This window comes from Rattus rattus, chromosome 8 (assembly GCF_011064425.1).
Source record: "Rattus rattus isolate New Zealand chromosome 8, Rrattus_CSIRO_v1, whole genome shotgun sequence".
Lineage (NCBI taxonomy): Eukaryota > Metazoa > Chordata > Mammalia > Rodentia > Muridae > Rattus > Rattus rattus.
The window spans coordinates 88,976,513-88,998,520 of NC_046161.1; the positions used below are offsets into that span (position 1 = coordinate 88,976,513).

Here is a 22,008-nt window from a genome sequence, read left to right on the forward strand (position 1 = left end):
CTTTCTGAGAAGTCAAGAGCAACCCACAGAAAAGGGGCAGGAGCTGAAAACCATAGTCTCAGGAGACCACAGCTTGGCTGGAGTATGAAATAAAGTTGGCAGCAGAGGCAGTGTCTGGAGACACAGGTAAGGCCAGAGACGGAGCAAAGTAATGTGGGTGGGTGCAACTATTGTGATAGAAGCCAGGAGACTGCTCTGGAGCATCACTGGAGTCTGGGAGCAGATTCCTGTGGGCTTGGGGAGGCTCCACCTATGAGATGAGCTCCTCTTGCTCAGCTGTGAAAATTCCCTGGAAGAAGCTGGCTGCAGGGGAGGCTCTGTGGGGGTGCAGATTGGGAGCACTCCTGAGGAGGCAGGGCTCCAGAACATGATGGATTGCTTTCGCTGTGCTGCAATCCCCTCCTGCCTGCAGGGAAATGGCTTAGAACAGGTACAAGAATTCTAACTGCCAAGCTGTGTTTGCTGGCTTGAGCTGCTAGTAGGAAGTGAGCTGGAGGGGGGCCGGTGCTCTCCTACAGGACTGCAGGGAATCTCACTGGGCCCATGCATGGGACTCCTCGTAGGGTCTGAGGTCTTGCAGCTCTTCACTCTGACTTCAAGGTCTCGGTCGTCTATCTACCTCACCCTCAACCTCTCTAACCACACCTCTTCCATTTCCTAGTCAGAACAGTTTCTGAAAGCTGGGCCGCTCGTCTCTCCTCTCTGGCCCTTCTTCCATATACAAAGTATTCCTTCAGCCATGTTTTAGTACAGGCTAACCTCTCTACTCATCACTATGAGGTGGCTTCATCTACGGGCAACAAAGAAACCCACAAGATGTGGCTCACTCTAAGTTGACCTGCAAAGCTGAGATACCGGACAAGGCAAGAACCACATCTGGAGCCATCTGGGTACAGTTTTCCTTGGAGAAAGATGTCCACATAGATGGTAGTCTGTAGTTTTGACCAATGGTAGAAGAGATAATGGGTTGGGAGGACTAGAGGTAAGAGGTGCTTACACGTCCGGAACAAAGATGCTAGGTGGGTGAGAGAAGTGTTCTATGGAGGGCCTGTGCGTGTGCGCGCGCGCGCGCATATGCTCGTGCACGTGTGACAAGTGGCTGAAAGGTACTATAAACACTCCAGAACACAACAGATTGCCTGGAGAGCCCAGCTCTAATCGGAAAGGCTACTGGGGGTAGTAAGAAGGAGAGGGATTTGCTAGAATTTGCAGCAGGTGACCTGGAAGGAGAGGCTCTCAAAGCATAAAGCATGGCGGTAACTGCCACCACAAGTCACCAACTTAGGCAAGGAGCCACGAGGAAGCAGCTGGTTCTAATACCACACACGTGTAAATCACTGCCTGACATGATGAACTGATTCAGGGAATGGATTTTTTCCTCTTTCCTTTGTTCCAGGAAAGACAGTTTTTTAAACTGGGGTTTCACTGCCCATTCATTAATCCTCTTAACATCCTTAAGAGGCTCCTCATGCCTGAGCCTCTGGTGGGGCTGAAGACAGTACGGGCAGCAGGCACCACCCTGGCTGCCCAAGATCACTTACGCTCATTGCCAGCACCATTACACACTACAGGGTAGGTGCCTGGTTCACCCTTCACACACAAAATTAAGCATGATGACAAGTTATTTTTTTAATCATACACTTAATGCTAAATTTGCATAGATTTAACAAGTACAAAACTCTATAAATAATGTTTAAATATAGGCATGAACACATTCTCCATAGGCTGTAGGTGCCTCATTTGTCAAAGTCAAAAAGTACTGGGATCATTTTTTTTTAGATATAACCTCATGTTTTGTTTTTCCCACTTAAAACTCCATTGTGATCACGCTCCCTGCTTCCAAAGCATCTGGTTTTTTGTTGTTCTTGTTGTTTTCTGGGCATTCTTAGAAAGGGTTGTCTTTCACTGATGATCTTTCCAAGTTAAAATAACACAGTGACTTCTTGCTCAGCTATTCATTCATCCATCATTTCTTAAGCATCATCCATGAGGCTCAGGTACTGTGCTAACCTGAGAAGTGCCATAGTGAGCCAGGCAGAATCCTGCCTCCCATAACCTTTAGATCAGGCTCCTGAAGTTGCAAAACCAGTTTCCTATTCTAGTCTGGCTTGCTCTGCTCTCTTCTTTCTTTTCTTCCCTCATCGCTGGATTATTGCAGGGAGGCAGGTAGATTTTTTTTTAAAACAGTTTCATTCTATAACCCAGGCTGGCTTCCAATTCCCAATCCCTCTACTCCACCTTCTTGGGTATGATATTGCAGGAATAATGTTTAAATTATTCTCTATGCCTGGCTAGCATATCCATCTTTCTCTATTGCTTGATTCTAAGCATACTGATCCAAGGTACTGTACTTTGTTTTACACACACACACACACACACACACACACACACACACACACACACACAACACACAGGCACACGAACATGCACACACATCCCACTACTTTGTTCAAGTCCACACAATACCAGCTCTCTCAGAGATGAGTACTGGGCTCCCAGCTCTCTCCTCTCAATTTATGCACACTCAGGCGGTGCTGTGGAAGCTCATGGAGAGCTGCCCTCTGAGCAGGGCAAGCGCAGGCAGTGTCTCAGCCACAGGTGTCTTTGCGTTCTGACTGCCCTGTCCAGCTGTGGTGGCTTGCACTCAGAACGAGTGGCTGGCACTACAGGATGGTTTGGCATCCGTGTGCTTGAGAGAGGCATGTGTGACAGACAGAGAGAGGGTGAAGAATGAGACCGGAGGCTTAAAAGGCACATCATTCAGAAGCAGCAAGCAGAAGCCACAAGAGGAGTGGCCTTGCAAAGCACTATGGAGAACGAGGAATTAAGACTGAGTGATAGCATCCTCAACACATGCAGAAGAAACAGAGCAAGTCTGTACCAAACCCGAGACACAGAGACAAGACTAGCATCCATCCCTCCGTGATCCCCAGACCCAGTGATGCTGCTTAGAACAATTGTTACTGTTCTAAAGACCACTCAGCTCTCTGCAAGAACCATCTAGGCAGCTGCCCTTGCCTTCCCTACCTCCCATCAGTCAGTCACCAAGGGGATGACTGGGACATGCTCTGTCTTTGCTTCCTGAACAATCTAAACTGACACAAAATGAAACTCCACTGAGGACCACTGTTTCCCTTCCCTGCACCAGGCGTTCAGAAACCCCCCTCATCCAGAGGCTCCATCCTTCTCTCCCACCCCTGTGTGGTATGCATGAGGATCAGCAGACAATCCCTATGTGCTGAGCATGAACGCAGAACTTGGCGCACATCTGTCAGGCTCGGTACCCTTGCGTGAGGTCAACAGACCCTGGCACTATCTCCCAAGCTCTGAAGTATGGTGAAATTTGAGCAAGGGACAATTGTGGTTAGAGTTAAGTTGCCTCTGATATTCTTAACTGTGAAATGCAGATTGTATCATGGAAGAGTTGTGAGAATACACGATGACTGTACTTTAAAACTCCCTTTAGGCAAGTGTTATGAGATCTGTGGGCACAGCCGGCACCCTCTGTGGCCCAGGACAAGTTGCCTTCACACAGCAGGACCGATTGGAATCAGACTCACCTTGCCAGCCAGGCTTACACACTGGCTTCACATCCACCTGGACCAGGGTGTCCTGAGCAGCGGGCTTCTGTCCACAGTCATAAGCAGTTACCAGGATCTCATACTGGCGTTGCTTGTCATAGCTCAGCTTCTCAGTGTTTCTGATGTTGCCTGAAGAACAGGGAGGCACATGCTCATCTCTGATCAAGTACAGTAGGCTGCACTTTATTCCAGTACTCTCTCCCATCCCACCAGCCTTCAGAGCGCCCCTCCACCTCTTTGTGAAAACGAAGGCCAACAGGAACATAGCTGCCACCCATAATCCCCTTGTGCTTTGGTGGTAGGTTCCAAGGGACCACTGGGTAGATCATCTCTTAGTGCAATGGGGGTTGCTAGAGGATCCCGAGCAACATCCGGAGTCTAACTGGCCTACAAGTGGTAGGCTGCCAGAAAACCACCCTGAGCGTGTACACATGTGCCCTCATGTGGGGCAGAATACCCATCTACCATGAAGCTTCTGGGAAAGAGATGGAATCCAGACAATATCCTGGCACATCATTTTTAGCATCTGGGCTTGTCGCCAGGAAGGCTCACTGCTTCTTCTCACATTATTTTGCTACCAAATAGGAAGTAAAATCAATAAGAAAATGTGTGACCTCCCTTCTGAAAGCTGCACAGAATAACAGATCCCTCGCCCTGAGGAAAGAGACATTTTTCTTCTCCAAGAGAGACCAAACACTGTGTTTAGAGCCATTCACGGGTATTTGCTCAGAAGAATTTAATATGATCAGAAACAAATATTTGCTCATTAATGAGCAGAACATAGACTGGCTGGCTTTTTGTTTGTTTGTTGTTTGTTTTTGTTTTTTGATGGAATGCTATTTTGTTCCAAGTGAGGGTGTGTGTGGATAAAGGCCAAGTGTTTAGTACTAAACATTAAGATCTTCAATTTCTGGGGACCATTTCTTCCCTTTATTCTCTCTTTGTTTCTCTCCTCTCCCTCCCTCCCATAATCATTTGATTTGAAATCATCTCCCTCTCCCTCCCCTCTCCCCCCCCCCCCTCCCCTCCCCTCCCCTCCCCTCTCCTCTCCCTCTCCCTCTCCGTTTGATTTTGGCATTGATAGCAAACATGAGCTCAGATGTTACCTCTTCTTACCCCAAGTAAAATTATGAATACAGAAACAAGAAAACAAATCAACAAACACAGAATGGTTGTGTCTGACACCTATTTTATATTTCCCTAGTACTTTATTTCAACACTTAAATATTATCCATCCAGATTGTGGCAATGTGCTACAACAACAACAATAACAACACCACCAACAACAATAACACCACCACCACCACCACAATCATAGAAAACCAAACTTTGCTCTTAAGAGTGGGGAAGCTGATTTACCATCACATCTCCCAGCACATTCTGGTCCATGTCAGAGAATACAAAGACACCCAAGACACTGGAACCGAGACACACCTTTGCTGTGTGCTCTCAGCTATTTTTGAAAACACAAAGCACCTATTGACTCAGGACCACATTTTCTAAGTAAAAGTGGGGTTGCTACCCTTCTGTATTGCCATGTGATATGTATGTAGAGCTCCTTGTACTTTCTTTCACACATTGGCCTTACTCCTGAAGGCTTGCACGAGTCTGGAATGGTTCCTGGGATTGGTAGCAGTCCCTATGGTAGTGGTTCTCAACCTATTGGTCCTGACCCCTTTGGGGTGGAATGGCCTTTTCACTGGGTTCACTTAAGACCAATGGAAAACACAGATATTTACACAATGATTCATTATAGTGGTAAAATGATAGTAATGAAGCAGCAACAAAAATAAATTTATGGTTGGGAGTCACCACAAAGTGAGGAACTGTATTACAAGGTCTAATTATTCAGAAGGTTGAGATCCATCATCCTCTGGACTCTATGATCTTGTCTGTGGCTGTCCTTAACACAGGGAAGGACTCTGCCAAACAGAAGTACCTTAAACTCATCACAAGAAATGTTTCTGCAGCACCCGATTGGATTCTGAGCAGAAGTATTTCTCTTTCTTCAGAATGAAATGAGTCCAGAAACTCATGTCACTTAAAAGAGGAAGGCTCGGGATTGACAATTGGTGTAACATTAAGCTGACGAAGCACTATTGATTGTAGCAGAAAAATAAACACACAAAGGGAATCTTTAGCTCAATTTGTTGCAGCTCTACTTCCGGAACAAGTCTTAATGAAACTGTCTGGGAGACTAATTTACTTTCTCCACCACCACCACCAACTCCATGCACGTGCAAATGACTTTCAAAGGGAAGAACTTGAAACATTAGGTCACAAACGAGGGTATAATAACGTGGCCCATTGTTGCATGGGAGAGGGTTGTTTGTGGGAGAAGACACACATTTAAAAATGCTTTGAAAGCTCAGAGAGAGCTTTCAAAAAACAAACACGCAAACAATCAAACAAACAAACCACCATCTGTTGCAAATGTTTCTTTTACTCCACCTATGAGTGAGCTTTTACCTCCTGGCTGCTTACCAGAACAGTAAACTTAGGTGAGCTGCAGTCTGTTCATCAAAGTCTAAATGAACTTGGAGGTTAACCCTTAAGGGCCAATCAAAATTTACCTCACATATTAATTAAGTTACTATTGCTTTATTTTTTTTTTTAATTAAATGTAGGAGAGAAGGCTGAAGTCAGCACACAGCCCTTCACCCTTTTGCAGGTGGCATTTCAGTCGTGGCCGCCCTTCTGGAAATGTGCTTGGTGATCTATGGCAGTTACTGTGAAATTGCCCAGACCTTTTCAGAATCAATCCCTCAGCTCAAACTTGGTTCTAGGAAAATGGCAAAGGGAGCAAACCGCAGACATGCGCGATGCTGCTCGTCTCCGTGCTACATCCTAGCAAGTTCCCTGTTGCATGAATATACTCAGATATCCAATTCCGACTTTATTGATAAACCTTTGCGACAAGGCTGAACTAAGTTGTCAAGGACTCTCATCCCCGCTCCTCCCAGCCGAGGAAGCATTGGTGGGCCTCCCTCAGGCTTCTAAGGTGCACTTGACAAGCCCTATATGTTTAGGGTATTGTGTTGGCCTTTCAGTCACTGTAGGAACAGTTCAAAAGAGGAAAAGATATATTTGGAATCATGGTTTCAGGGCTTTTAGTCCATGGTCCATTGTTGATTCTGTTTCTTTGGGGCCTGAGATGAGGCCGAATGTCAGGAGCATTGGGTTGGCAAAGATAATTGCTTCATAGTGGGCCAGGAAGCAGGGAAAGCCAGGAGAAGTGTGGACACAGTATTCCCTACCAAGGCATGTGTCCAGTGACCTACTTCTTTCAACGAGGCCTCCTCTCAGTCCCCACACCCTCCTACAATGCCATCAGAAGGCTCATCTACTGATGAAGTCAGAGTCTTTCCAATCCAATCACATCTCAGTGTTTGGGTTCACTACCTAGAGACCAAGTCTTAACACAGGAACCTTTTGGCTATCTGTTTCTATCTATATCATAACAAGTGTATAGTGTGACAGTTTGATATAACTGAACTCCTTGAAATGACTCCCATAGTCAATACTTTAATATTTGATGTATTTACGCCTCACCTAGTTATCTGTATGTGCTTGAGAATACTTGAGATCTACACTCGTCAAAGTTCAAATTGTAATGCATATATTCCATAGCAACAATGGTTGTCATACTGTCATTAGGTCCCCAGTACTGGTTCCCCATATAACTGAATGCTTAGACTTAACTTTGACTGGTGTCTTCCATTTTCCCACCCCCAAATCCCTAGTAAACACCATTATACTCTCCATTACTATGAATTCAAAAGGCCTCTCATATACACGACATCATATCCTGTTTGTGGTTCTCTCTTGCTTATTTCACTGAACGTGATGCTCTACAGGCTATCAACGTTGTTGCATTTAAACCACTTCCCTTCTAAGACCGAATAGCTTTCAGTGCACATGTCTGTGTGTATCACTCTGTGTGTGTGTGTGGGGGGCACATCTCTTTCATTTTCTTTTCTATTCATCTGTCTACAGACACCTTAGGGTAACATGTCTTGGGTACTGCAAACTTTGTTGCAATAAATTATGGGCATCCATTATCACCTCTAGAAAGTCAATTTATTTTTCCAGGACTGGGAGAATTAAGATTATATAGCAATTCTCTTTCTAATTTTTGTCATTTTTATAACGGATGGTTGTATAAATGTACATCCCAACCAACCATATATAAAACCTTCATTTTCCTCAACCACCTTATAACATTTGTGCTATGACTCTCTTGGCTTTTTGATAAAGGCAGTATGACAGTTGAGGGGTAACATTTCATTGAGGTAGGTTTTAATTAGTGTTTCATTTATTGTTGGTGACACTGAGTATTTTTTTTTCTCATGCCTGCTGGCCTTTTTATGTTTTCTTAGGGAGAAAGTCTATTCAGGTGCTTGGCACTTATCTTCTTAATGAGTTTGATGAATCCTGTGTATGTGTGGCATAACTCATTACTGTGCATACAGCTTTTAAATATTCTCTTTATTCTGTAGGCTGCTGTCCTGCTTTGCTGATTGCTTTATTACTGCAAAAAAAGATTTTTAGTTAAATCTTTTTTTTCCTTGCCCTGTTGCCTATTGTCTTGGTTTGCTAAGAAGTTTGTGTTTTATCATGAAAAGGTATGGATATTCCCCCAAATACATTTTCTGCATCTATCAAAATGGTCATATGTTATTGTCTTTGATTTGATAAATATGGTATGTTACATCATTTCATGGGTGTGTGGTGAATCTTCCTTACAGCCCAAAGATAAATTTCACTTGCTCATGGTGTATAATTTTTTAATATGTTATTTAATTTAGTGTGTGTTATGGTTTGAATGTGAAATGTTCCCAATAGGTTTATGTATTCTATCACTTAGGCTGTAACCAATGGTTTTATTTGGAAAGGTTACAGAATCTGTAGGAGGTGGGGCTTCACTGGAGGAGGTGGGTCACTGGGGGTGACCCTTAAGGATTTATAGTCCATCTCCATTCCTTGTTAACCCTCTGCTTCCTGAGTGGGGATACAATATGAGCAGCCAGCCTCCCATTCCTGCCACCACGCCTTACATGCCTGTGGCCCCTCCTTGCCGGATGGACTTTAGCCTTGCGGTGTAGCCCTACAGTGGTTTGAATAAGAGTGCCCTCCCCTACAGGGAGTCTAATTCATAGACTTGAATGCTTGGTCATTAGGGAGTGGCATTACTTTACAGGGATTCAGAGGTGTGGCCTTGTTGGAGGAAGTACATCACTGGGGGTAAGCTTTGGAGTTTAAAATGCTCAAGCCAGGCCCAGTGTCTCTTTCTTCCTGCTGCCTGCAGATTTCTCTCTGCAGATGAAGAACTCCAGCTACTTCTCCAACACCATGTCTGCCTGTGTGCCACCATGCTTCCCACCATGACAATAATGGACTAAACCTCTGAAACTGTAAACCAGCCCAATTAAATGGTTTCCTTTATAAGAGTTGCTGTGGTCATGGTGTCTCTCCACAGCAATAGAACACTGAATAAGACAAAACAAATTCTTTCTCCCTTCAATTGCTTATGTCAAGGTATCTTAGTCACAGAAGTGAGAAAGTAACTAAGATACAGTTTCATAATGGTATACGGGGACTTGCTATATAGTATGCAGGATGAACGTGACCATGTAATTTTTAGGTTTTTGGGAATGGTTTGTGGGAGGAATTTGGAACACTTTGGAATTCTGGGTTATAAAATACCTTGAATACTATGGAAAGAGCTTAATAGGACATTCTGGTGGTGGTAGAATTAAAGACAATACTGGAAGAAACATAGATAGTAGAGGCCTGCTTCATAAGGTTTCAGAGGGGAACACAAACTCTTACGGTTGAACTAGGGTCAATTTGTATTATATTTTGTCCAAGAATCTGGCTTCTTTCTGCTGCTACATGAGAACTTGTACGAAGTTGAACTTAAAGATAATTCCTTTGTTTGCCAGAGGAAAGATATGTAAGCAAGCTTAGACTTCCAGACAAGGAGAGAGGTAACGAGGCAGCTGAAACTAGCTGCCAAGGAGATCAGCACCATTAAAGAGAAGTGACCTGCTACCCCATCTTCTCCACTAAAAGGGACTGTACTTGAACTGTGAGTCAGAACCCTTTCTCCTGCAGGTCGCTTTGGTCAGAACATTTGATCACCACAGGAAGAGTAGCTAAGGTATTATGCTAGGATTTTGTTGAGGACTTTTTGCTTCTGAGTTCTTGTGGATATTGGGGCATCCTTGTTCTGTAATGTGATATCCTTATCTGATTTTGGTATAGAGGAAAAGTCAGCCTTTAAAAATAGTTGGGAAGCACTTTCTCATCTTTAATTTTTTTTAAGGAGAGTTTGAGAGGAACTGGTTCTAGTGAGTCTTTAAATATGTGGTAGAGGGCTGGGAAGCTATCAAATCCTGGGCGTCCATGCATAGAAGACCACATTTTAAAATTACTGATCCAATCTCCTTGCTCATTTTACTTACCCAGTCTCAGTAGACCATATGATCCTAAGAAGGAAATCATTTCTTTTAGGTTAGTCAGTTGGTGGGGCATAGCCATAATTAGCACTATCTTGCTTTCCTTTGTATTTCTGCAGTATCTGTTTTCTTGTTTCCTTTTTATCCTTCTACTGTAGCTAAAGGTTTGTCAGTTTTATCTTTGCAGAATATCCTTCACTGATTTATTTCCTATTGTTTGTCTGTTGTTTTTTCCCACTTATTCTGTATTGATCATGGTTAGCCAACCTTCCTGCCACTTTTTTACTTTCTTTGTTCTTTTTATATCTCCATGAGGTTCAACAGCAAGTTTTTTACGGGGTTTTTTTTGTTTGTTTGTTTTGGTTTGGTTTTGTCCTCTTAAAAAACCACGATTCTTACCACCATAAATTGCCTTCTTAGACCTGCTTTTTCAACCGTTCAAGTTTGGATGGGTTACACGTCAACTCTCATCTCTCTCCTGATATGCACCTACAAGGATTTGCTTTGGGGTTACTAAGAGGTTTACATGAAATGTCTTATGAAAATTCTTTTTTCTTCTCCTTCTTCTATTACTCCATAGTTTCATACGGCTGTAGTTGATGCGATTTTATTCTTAAACTTAAAGCTGTTTTGTGCTTCAATATTATCCGTTCTGAATCTGTCTCCTGTGTGCTTTGTATTCTGCTGCTGTTGAGAAAATGCTCTGTGTACATCGAGCTTTAAAGTATAATTTAAGTGCAATGTTTTCTTATTGATTTTCTATCCAGATGATCTGTCCATTTCTAAAGGTGGGCATTAAAGACTCCTGCTATTATTGCTTGTTTCTTCTTTCAGATCTGTGAGTATTTTCTTTTTATATTTAGATTCTTTAATGCTACACACATGTGGGCTTTTTTTTTTACAATGGTGTTAGCCTATTGATAAATCAATCCTTATCATTAAATATTGACCTTCTTCTCATTTAGTCCCTGTGAATTTTGATTGTTAAATTTAGTCCATTTGCACCTAAAGTAATTATCAGTACACCAGGACTTAATATTGTTATTTTAAATTATTTTCCAGATTCTGATTCTATTCACTTCTTCATTTTCCTTTCTTTGTGACTTGATAATTTTCTATAGTAGTGTCCTTTTATTGGTTTCCCTTTTATGTACCCATGAGGATTTCCTTTAGGGTTACTAAGAGGTTTACATAAAATGTCTTATAGTAATGCCAGTTGTTTAAAAATTGACAACTTAACTTCAGTAAAAGCTCTATAACTTCTATCTTTAAGTGTGTATTTTGGATTCCACACTTTCCCTGCTTTTGTACTTATTCATATATTATATGATCTATACTCAGTCTTAGTACTTTTGCCTTTAATATATATTTATAAGTAACTTACCTACCTCAACAATAGTATCAGAATACTGTAAATTTGATATGTGGTTGTTAGTGCCAAGGGCTTCATAGGTTTTGATATTATTAAATAACATCATTTTGCTTCAGTTCAAGAGATGACTTTTCATTTCTTGTAAGATAGGTCTAGGGCTAATGGACTCTCTTTTGTTCATCTTTCTCATTTTTGAAGGATGGATTTCATTCTTTGTTGGCAGGGATTTCTGTTATCATTGTTTTTATTGCTTTCTGTATAGTACATTATTTTCTCCTGGTCGGTAATGTTTTAACACTTTAACTTATTTTGTTTTATTTTTATCTCTGTGTGTTTTGCCTGCATGTATGTATGTCCCACACTCATACTTATATAGAGGCCAGGAGAAGGCATTGGTTCCCCTGGAACTGAAATTATATGTGGGATGTGAGAATGACTCTTGCAGCCTTCGGTAGCTGCCTGAGCATTTGAAGAAAGCTCAACTTCCTTTTCTAGACTTTTAGGAATGGCTTCAGAAATGAAATACCTTCACTGTGAGGAGAAACACTGTTGCACCATACTCAGTGTCAAGCATATGGTTCTAGGTATGAAAGGAAGGACATGATGTCTTGGATCAGGAATCTTGGGTTTACAACATCAGCAGTATACAGTCCTTGGCATTGCTATGGATACTGTGGCAGGGGAGCATCTTGGTATCCTTATGGTAACTGTGCCAAGCAGCTGAGGCAGCAGATACTGAGCATCTAACTGGCATCAGGAATGCACATGATGGCAAGGGTTGGGGTAAGGCCAACTAGGTATGGGTATGGGTAGGGTACTGTACATGCACACAGCCTCAGGCATAAGGCTGGCATTGTGCAGATACTCTGTTATAAAGATTGGCTTTGTTTACCCAGTTTATTCATAGAAGCCAGCAAAAGGGATTAGGCCAATTGTCTGTATATGTGTACCAGTAGGGCTCAAGCTGTCAGTATGAATGCAGGCAGATGCCAGAAGTAGCTATAAATGCAAGCAGGGCAGTGGTGCAAACAACAAGATAATGCAGCTGGGGCTGGTTATGGACCTTTGTGTAGCTACAAGGGTTGACTGTGAGCACACTGGGCATTAGTGGCTGGGTGGGCGGCTCCATGCACACTTATAGCTAGAAGCATTAGAGCTTACAGTGCACATCTGTATGTCTATGAGGGCCAGCTGTAGGAGTGAATGTGACTTCAGGGTTTGGTGATGGGAGGTAAGGGCTGGAAGGCACACAGACAGCTACATGAGATAACCATAGGCACATGCTTAGTGGACAGACCTGATAATAGGAGGAGTTAAGGCTAGCTGCTCATTGGCACATGGATCAGGGTGAATAATCATGAATGCTTCATGTGAATAATCACAAGCACATACGTTATGGCCAGCTGATGCTCGCACTGGGTGCATAGGTCATTTGCTTATGATACACAAGTTGTACTGGTATCTGATTGGGTGTCCCTGGATGACCAAGGTTATCTCCCGGTGAGAGGAAGAAGAGGCATAAAGGCTCAAACACCTGGACACTGAGATAGTGAAAAGTTATGGGCTCCTTAGTAGTAAAAGAGGAGAGGATCTGTTTCTACTGTGCTATTGCTGGCTCCCTATGTGGCTGATGGTGTTGATCCACCAGGCTAGACATTGCAGGGAAACATAATAATGAAAGCTACAGGGGCCATGCAGTAGTGACCAAGAGGGAGGCAGAGGTGCCCAGTGAAGACCTTGGGTGTTCCCTGCAGAGCAGGCCACTGAAGACCATGGCGGATTCTGCCACCTGGCTGAGCCTGAGAGGCCCCTGGCCATCTAATTTTCTCCTTAGCTATTGCCCGACATTCTTAGCTATGCTGGCCTCCCCAGTGATCAGAGTGGGATGCTGAAGTAAGTCACTTGGGAACTGTTTTGAAAGACTGGGGAAGCTGGTTGTTCAGCATGCTACATTTTTCTCTGTGAGAGGAATTTGTGAGCAAAGGATTTTTTTCTCTGTGCTGGGTACCACCAGTGTGTGGGAAGGGATGATGTAGGTAAAATTAAACTGATGCTCTTACCTAATTTTTGTGCAGTTATTCTCAAGATATTTTCATTGTCTTGTGTTTTATGCATGGCTGTGTACTTGTTCTTTGTTGGAGGAACAAACTGGGAACCACTTTTTCTGTCTCCTTGGCGGTCTTACCCTACACTCTGTTTATGAACCTGAACTCCAATCTGTTCCTTTTGATTATCATTGAGGAAGAGATTTGTAGTGGTAAGCCCCAGGTGCCAACAGTGTTAGGAAATTCTTCCTGCTGTAGGGTTCACCACTTGTCTAAGGAAAATAGGGATCCAGGTTCTGCTTATACAGGAGAGGCTGGCTGGGAGCAAGCAGATGGAGCCCAGATCTAGAACTTTCCAAGATGGTGGTAAAATCCTTACTTTATAGTTACATGCTCCTCTCAGCCCAGATTGCATGGAGAGTGGCTAAGAACCCTATGACCCAGTCACAGGAAGAAATATTCAATGACTCTAGATAGCAACCTTACTCAGCACTGCTTATCTGGTGAGTACTCAGAATGCACATCCGTCCACAGCTTCAGAACTCCACAATAACTGGGTCGATGCTACCGAGCTTTGACAAGGAAGAAGGTGAAGGGTTTACAGGTGGAAGAGGTTGAGTCTGTAGGTATAGGAGGTCATTTTGACTCTACCTAATGTCTTCCACCCTTCCTGCTTCTATGTCTCTTTCTTTCTCCCCATAAGCAAAGAGCCCGGAAAGTTGAAGACCTGGGAGCATCTACTTAGCTGCGGGATGAAGAATGTGGAGAACCTGTGGCCAAGGGAGGTACCTAACATTCAGCCGCAGTTTCTCTGAGTTGCTCACACGCGAAGAACTTCAAGGAGCTGAGAAGGTCACCACAGAAGTGATGGATAAGGGCCCGCTGAGAAGCTCATTAGACTGGGAGCTGCCCAGGTCCTGTCTTCATTACTTGGATAGCTGCTTTTGTAAACGTCTCTGCTGGGGAGCCACACTCTCTAGGAGAGCCAACTCTCCTCACCATCTTTACGTTGTAAACCAAAGTTGGAGGTAGAGGCCTGGCAAAGGCCCATTACTCACTTTTAATGAGACAGCCAGGGAAATAAATTGGCATATGTTAGCGGAATGGCTCATCAAGGTGAGTAATTATCTTCATGACTGGGGCAGTTTACCCTCAGATGGAAGAATTTGCATCTTATCTCTCCCTGGGAGCTCTTGAGAACAAGGACCAGGAGGCCAAGTGGAGCTTGACCACCAATCACTGATGACTCTGCTCAGATGTCTTACTATTTACCATGTACTTGTCATAGCTCAAATTCCCAAGTGAGTGTGTGTGTGTGTGTGTGTGTGTGTGTGTGTGTGTGTGTGTGCTGGGTACAGGCCCGCCTGTAGGCTTGGCTTCCTAGAGAAGCTGTGAGGGTCTGGATGATTCTACAAATAGAACTCATCTTCACTTTTGTATTCCCATCTTCCCTTTCCTGTGCACAGATCTGCTTCCCTGTGCAACTTGGAATAATGATGTCCAGAGAGGTAACTCTTAGTCCCATGCCCTTTAGCCTTTTGTCCCAACAGTCAGGCAGATCATACGGGAAGCTATTTGAAGGTGGGAGTGAAGCTGTTTCCTTCCTGTATGGACTCTGCTATTGTTCTGATGACTCAGAAGATTACATTACAGAACAAGCTTCCTTTTGATCTCAATATTATGAAGCATTCCTGAAGACTTAGGAGCAAGTGACTAATTTGTTTCCCTCATAGATGTTGGATAGAAAAATTCTCAAATCTAATTTCCAGTCTAAGGCCAGTTCCCAGAATGTTTTGTACATTGTTTTTACTATTTATTTTCCCTTAACATTCTCCCTCCCTCCCTCTTCACCCTGCTGCTTGGTAATTTCCATGAGGGCAAGCTTGTGTCTCTCTTGAGTTCTATTCTAGCTCTACTCTGAGCCCATCACTACACCTAACACTTGCTTTACAGAATGCTTCAGGGCTTGCAACTTTTGTATCCTGTGCTACTGTATCCTAACTCAAATGTTGCCTGAAATGAAGAGGGGATAATAAACAGACACCCACACAACTCAAACTAATAATGAGCAATGTACTCAGCAAATAGTACTATTTCCTTACAATCAAGTCTAGTCCAAATGGACTGAGTTGATTGGACCTCTAGCCATGTGTACACTCTAATAAGACTGATATTAATGGTGATGAGAAATATCCAAATGGTTTTAATGGAATCATTTTCAGTTCAATACAAACTGGGAGGAAGGCACTGCTACAGTTGAAATTCTCAAAGGGAAAGCTGGCAAGAGTTTTAAAGATTTCTTAACAAAGTTATGGTTGGAAAGTGGTTTAAAATTCCCAGTTCTGTTAATATCTATTTGCCCGGGAGCAGAGAGCAAGTTGTTGTGGTGGTCATTGGGGGGCTCATGTTACAACTAAAATTATTCAAAGGCATCCAGATGTGCCCAGGGTGATGATAAGGCACACACCTAGATAATAAATAATTATTCCAGGACACTGCCTTTGTTTTGCATTCAAATGTGCGAGATTATGAGTTCTCCAGACCATATTCATTGATATTCCTGGGGTTTTCTGGAAGTAGTTTATACATAAAAAGTTTCTAATTATATATGAGTCATCAACTCAAGTGCAGAATTAGGTCATGGTGCTTAGATAAAGGGTCTCTAGGGAGGTACCATTTGGGCTCCTTCTAGGTCTTGAGAGCAGGAACAGTAAATATGTTTCCTTGACAAACTGGGATCTTTTCAGGACACTTACCATTTCTGTCAATGGCAAAAGGCACATCCGTCGTGACAATTTCATAGTTGCAAATCTGGCTGTATTGGGGGGAGCAGTCCTCGTCGATGGCTTCTACCTGCAGGATGCTGTCATAGATCTTGCCCTCTGTGACGATGGCTTTGTAGGCTGGTTCTTTGAAGGTGGGTGCGAACTCATTGACATCCTTCACCTGGATGTGGACCACAGCCCTGGAGCACCAATCAGAAAGAAGAATGCACAGTAAAGAAGGACTCACACCATGTGTTGTGGGGGCATTGATGGAGCCCAAGACCACATGAGTGACGAGGCCTCAAGGGCTCAGAGCAACTGTTACCTGAGTGCTCTGTTTTCCCTCCCTCTGGGTACCAACCAGAGCAACCTGCTCTTGTCTTGATGCTGAACAAATCTTCTTCATTCTCTGTCATTCCCTATTTTTCACCTCAGGTGACACCTTCCCTCTTAGTCTTCTCCCTTTTCCCTATTCCCTTCATCTGTCTACTCCTTCCTCCACTCAGGAAGAAGTCAATGTGTTATACTCTGAGCCAAACTCCATAAGGGAGAGAACTGTTGACTCAAGGAGAGAAGAATGTGAAAGAGAGAAACAAAGAACTTTGGAGAAATGCAGAGAAAAGTTTAGACTGGGTCTGAGGAGAGGGGTGGATTAGGGAATGGTTCCTATAGGAAACAGTGTTTGCACTCGATCCTGGAGGTGGCCTAAGAGTCTCTTCCAGAGAAGAAAAACAGGTACAGTATCCCTGGGGTAGAAATCATCTTGTGGAGATGTTTTGGGAGCATTCACCATCACCTAGGCCACATCTGGGTCTTTTTCCAATATGACCAGTTATAACTTGAGTACCTCTGCCCCCAATCACCACCACCACAGCCCACTTCCTGCTCCTAGGCAAAGGGATGCTAAAGGAATTGGGAGTTTTAAACCATCTTCCAAACATACCCCTGGTGTGAACTATAGGTAGACATACTTAAAGAACAGTTTGTAAACAGAATAAATGGGGGTGGATAGCCCAGGGTGGGAGTGGGAGAAAGCTCACTTGTGTGACTTCTTCCAGGCTGCTTCCCGAGGTCCTGCACCACAGTCATAGGCCTGGATGATGAATGTGTACTCCTTCTGTAGCTCACAGTCGATGGGACTCTTGGCACGGAGCCGGCCCTCTCCAGATGTCTTATTGAGCACCACAGCTTCAAAGGGCAGCTCCTGCCCATGGATCTTGAATGCACAGATTTCCCCTGCAGGAGAGAGCAGTGAGGGTGAGTGCTGGGGGTCTCTAGGCTGAAGGTGGTGCCTTTAGAGAGCCAGATCCAGAAGCCCAAAGCTTCTACCTAATTTCCTCTGCACACTCACAATGCTCAGCTAGCCTTGGCCTCTGGAGATCAGGCCTACCTGCTCACTTTCTAAAGAGGAAGTGACTCATGTGTGCAGATGTCACCCAGCAGGTGCTTGTGTGGTCTTTATATGGGTGGTGATTTCCCCCAGTTTCTTCGTCTTCCTGGCAGAGTTCACCTTGTCTTTTGCTCAGTCTGGGATTAAAGAACTTGCTAACAATCAACAGACAAATGACTATTGTCTTGTGACAACATTTCAGGGCTTGAATGTCCATAGCACGGGCTGGCCGCATTGGCATGGCCAGGAGATGGTTAGAAACAGAGACCCAGGTCCTGCCAGATCTGTGTGGGAGCCTTCATTCATCTTAAGCATGAGCATTGGTTCTGTTTCCATCACTCGGGTTTATAAAGAGCACATTGTTGCGGCCGAACCCCCCTCGCCTCCCCCAGTCTCCATTATGTCTCTTTACCCAGCCCCCACTCACAGTGGGGGCAGGCAATTTTCTCTTTTGAAACAGTGGGAGTGAATCTCTGTGAGTTCAAGATTCCCCACGGAGCTCAAACAGCTAACTTCTTAAAGAGCAGAGCATGTTGTGAAATTAATGCATTTTGCCCCTTCTGCTGGGTTAATGTTTATTATAGCTGTTACTCTGCATTGAAATTATGAGGCCACAAGAATCTTCTCTTTTTCCCTCTGCTCGTGAATATTTATTTCCTGAACTCTGACTGTACAGCAAGTCCTGTGGCAAATGTTTTGAAATGTGCTGCAAATCTGAGACATGTCCTCTTGTGGTATTGAGAGTACTTGCAGGCTCCAGGCAATGATGCTCTGCTGTCCAGAGGCCACTTACAGTACGGGGTGGGGGGGGTGTCTCCTAGCACTCTGAGATGGGTAGGAAAACCAATCCGCAGGCTACTGAAGTACAGAGCCAAGATATCTGGGTTCAAATTCCAAGTGTGCTTTAGGTGACGTAATAGGCTTAAGTTAAGTGACAGTGCTTTTCTGGGTTTTAGGTGTGTCATTGCTAAGGTGGCCCAGGGGATGAAGTTATAGAGAGGGACATTTACTCTGAGATGCCTCACCCTTGGTCTGATATTCCTTCAGCTACACTGCCTGGCCCAGGGAGAGGTATGTGACTCCTTGGAGAATTTGCTTTCAGGGTAACAGAGGCGCAGACATGTTTCTCCCTAGCCCAAATCCTGTCCAGCTGTTATAGGAGCTGACAATTGGAGGCAAAGGGATAATGGAATTGATTGCATGCCCGCCTTGGGCAATGATCTTTGTTTCCAGGCAATCTTATTCGACCGTCATAGCAAATATACGAGGCAGTTGTTCTATATAAGTTCATACAAATCATTGTACTTTTGTTGTTGAGACTGGGCCCTATTATTTAGTCCAGGACAGTCTGGACCTTGTGATCCTCTAACTTTGGCCTCTTAAGTGCTAAGATTACAGGCCTTCCTGACTCAAACTTATACAAACTAGAAAAGGGAGGAGGAGGAAGGAGAAGAGGAGGAGGAAGATCGTGGACTCGCTGCTTAATGTCATTGAGATAAACTTGGGCATTAAACTCAGGTATGGCTGACTTGTAAGCCCCCATATGTTCTAATCTACCACTGTATCCCCAAAGAATCTCAAAAATGTCTAAAAATCTCAAGAATGTCTAAAGAGTGCCCCAGGGCACGATTCATATTCAGACTCTAATTCAAGTGTAGCTGAGCTGAGTTCCCCACTTTCCATAGAGGAAGCATGCCCCAATCTCTTAAAACAATGTTTTCTAAGATGTTCAATCAATAGCAATCTTACCCGTGGGCTTTGGATTTTCTTATTATTTCTTTTATCTTCAATTTCATTATGAACATTCTACTTTCTACTACCTCCCTTCCAGGCTGTTTCTGAAATACAGATAAACTATAGTGAATAAAATGGGTTGTGGGCTAAGTTCTAAGAGGAACTCAGGCTCCTGCTTGCTGCCATTGCCCAAAGTTTTTGCTGGGCATCTCAGCCTTGCTCATATGGACAAGGGCAACGCTGTAGCTTTTAGGGTAGAAGAATAGGTTTTAGCTGACTTTTGAGATTAATTCCCGTTCTGAATTAGCTAGTGTGCTCTGTGATTTTTTTTATCCCAAGATCAGTACCTCTGTGACAGTGCTACCAGTGTATCCAAACTGGTTCTGGGGCATTCTCTGGAGAGCCCAACCACCAGCATCACCATCATTATAAGGCTAATCAGTCCATTTCATTCTGAAGAGCCAAGTTAAACCTAAAATAGATGAGGGTAATTTTCTGCTGGAAACGTTTGAGCACAACCAAAGTAGTTCACAAGACTCAGCAGTCCTTAAGAAGCAAAGGGTGAGGGTGGGGGGTGAGGACACAGAGGAGACCTGGGGTGAGACAAGAGAAGTAAACTTTTCGGTCACATATTTCCATCTTGCTCAATTCGCTGTAATTCAGTGCGACTAGCATTTTGGAGGGCCAGCTATTATGGTTTGAAGGTGACGCGATGCCCACCCATAGACTCATTCGCTGTAAGTTGGGTTCCATATGCAACAAAGGTCAGAGGTGTGGCCCCGGGAGGTTGTAGAATCATGAAGGCACTGACCTGGTGGCTGGGCTGATAATCCATTGATGAATTCCTAACTGAACGGCTATGAAAAGCCAGAGTCCAGCTGCACAAAGTGGGTCAGTGGAAGCGTACTTGTGAAGGATAGAGCTGTCCCTCTTGTTCTCCTTACTGGCTCCATGAGGTGGCAGCTTCGTTCTACCACGTGACCCCACCATCACTCTCAGCCCCACCTCAGACAAAGGCAATAGGGACAAAGGTGCTTTGCCGCACCTCAGGTCCAGGGCAACAGGACCAAGAGTCCATACGTTAAGACCCCTAAAACCATAACAACCACTTCTTTTTCCAGGCATGTTTTTCAGGACTGTCTTCTTTTCAGGTATTCTTTCAAAGTGAAAGGAAGCTGAGGACTGCATCACATAAGCCCTGGAAACTTCACTACACCAGAAACACAAGGATGGGGGACTTGGGTACTTTAAAATGTAAGGCTCTGGTGTTCTCGGGCATCCCTTAAGTTGTAGAAAAGATTGCTTACAAACAGGACCAGTTCAGGAACCTCTTAGTATTCACCAACTCAGACTGAAGCAAAATTTGGTCTCTTTAGAACATAACGTAGAACTCATATCACACTAATTACTGGACATACTGAATACTTGTTCTCCTGTTGCACATTTTCTTGCTAGATAATCCATTCATTCACACAGGAAATATTTATTAGGGTCTAAATGCTGGGCATCAATGATGAGCAGGGCCAGCTCCAGCAATGGTCCACAGACTACTACCTGCTGTCCAGGGAGATAAGTAGTCAGAGAGCCATATCCCTAGAGGAGGAACAGGGAGTGCCACAACCACATTGAAGAGGAGGTACAGAGTTCAGATCTTGCGGGACATACATTGTGTGCTTGCCTAAGGATATGAAGGCTTTGCAGAGACTGAAGGAAGAGGAAAAGGAGACCCCAAGGCTAACAGAATGATACCTCATTTCAGGCAGGGGGAACAATCTATCCTGGGGAGGGTTAGGGTGAGTCCAACACTTCAGGGTTCAGCGTGGCAGGAATTGAAACTCCTCTTGTAGGACCAGCTTCTTGGGTGTGTGATGTGAGAGTCACACAGGGTCCTGTGGTCAGAAAGGCAGTGAGCTATGGCTGAATAGTTTGTGTTTAAAACTGGCATTGCTGGGGATGGGGAGAAGGCTCCAGGGATAAGGGCTTTGCTGTCCTAAGGACTTGAGTTTGAATCCCTGGCACCCATATAAAAAGACAGACATGTCTATTCATATCTGTTAGCACAGCATTGAGAAAAGGAGACAGGTTCTGTCTCCAGGAATGATTGAGGAACTCTACTAGTGCTCTGGCCTCCATATGCTCTTTTTTTTTTCCCCCGGAGCTGAGGACTGAACCCAGGGCCTTGTGCTTGCTAGGCAAGCGCTTTACCACTGAGCTAAATCCCCAACCTCCATATGATCATACACAGGCACAGGGGCTACATGTAACACACACACACACACACACACACACACACCACATGCAAACTGGCATTACTTAATAGAGAAAGGCTTTATTTTTCTATAGTTAGAACTTTATCAAATAGAAAATATTAATACACCATGAGTTGAGAGAATGAAAGAGGTGAGCAAGTGATCTGGGATGGAGTTTTAGAATAGAGATGCTCAAACCTGCCTTCAGCATCAGTACCCAATACACTGGGTCACCTTGGTCTAGAGTTTGTTGCTAAAGGTTTTCTGTGGGAGGATGATGTACTTAAAAGAAAAAGCAAATCAGACTGAATGGTTTCCAGATAAAAACATCAAAACATCACCATCAAAACCATGCTTTTTTTTTTTTTTTTTTTTTTTTTTTTTTTTTGGTGGGGAGCTGACACAGCAAAA

At 43.9% G+C, this 22,008-nt stretch overlaps 1 protein-coding gene across 1 annotated transcript in view; it reads right to left on the minus strand.

Moving 5' to 3' along the window:
- Clstn2 (calsyntenin 2) overlaps nt 1-17,517 on the minus strand; it is a 131,980-nt gene extending 114,463 nt beyond the window's left edge. Inside the window, exons 1-3 of the mRNA XM_032910066.1 lie at nt 17,265-17,517; nt 16,216-16,424; nt 3,561-3,710 (exon numbers count right to left, since the gene is read on the minus strand). The gene's annotated coding sequence lies outside the window, so the exon portion shown is untranslated. The remainder of the gene's footprint in view (nt 1-3,560; nt 3,711-16,215; nt 16,425-17,264) is intronic.
- Between the last annotated feature and the right edge of the window lie 4,491 nt (nt 17,518-22,008).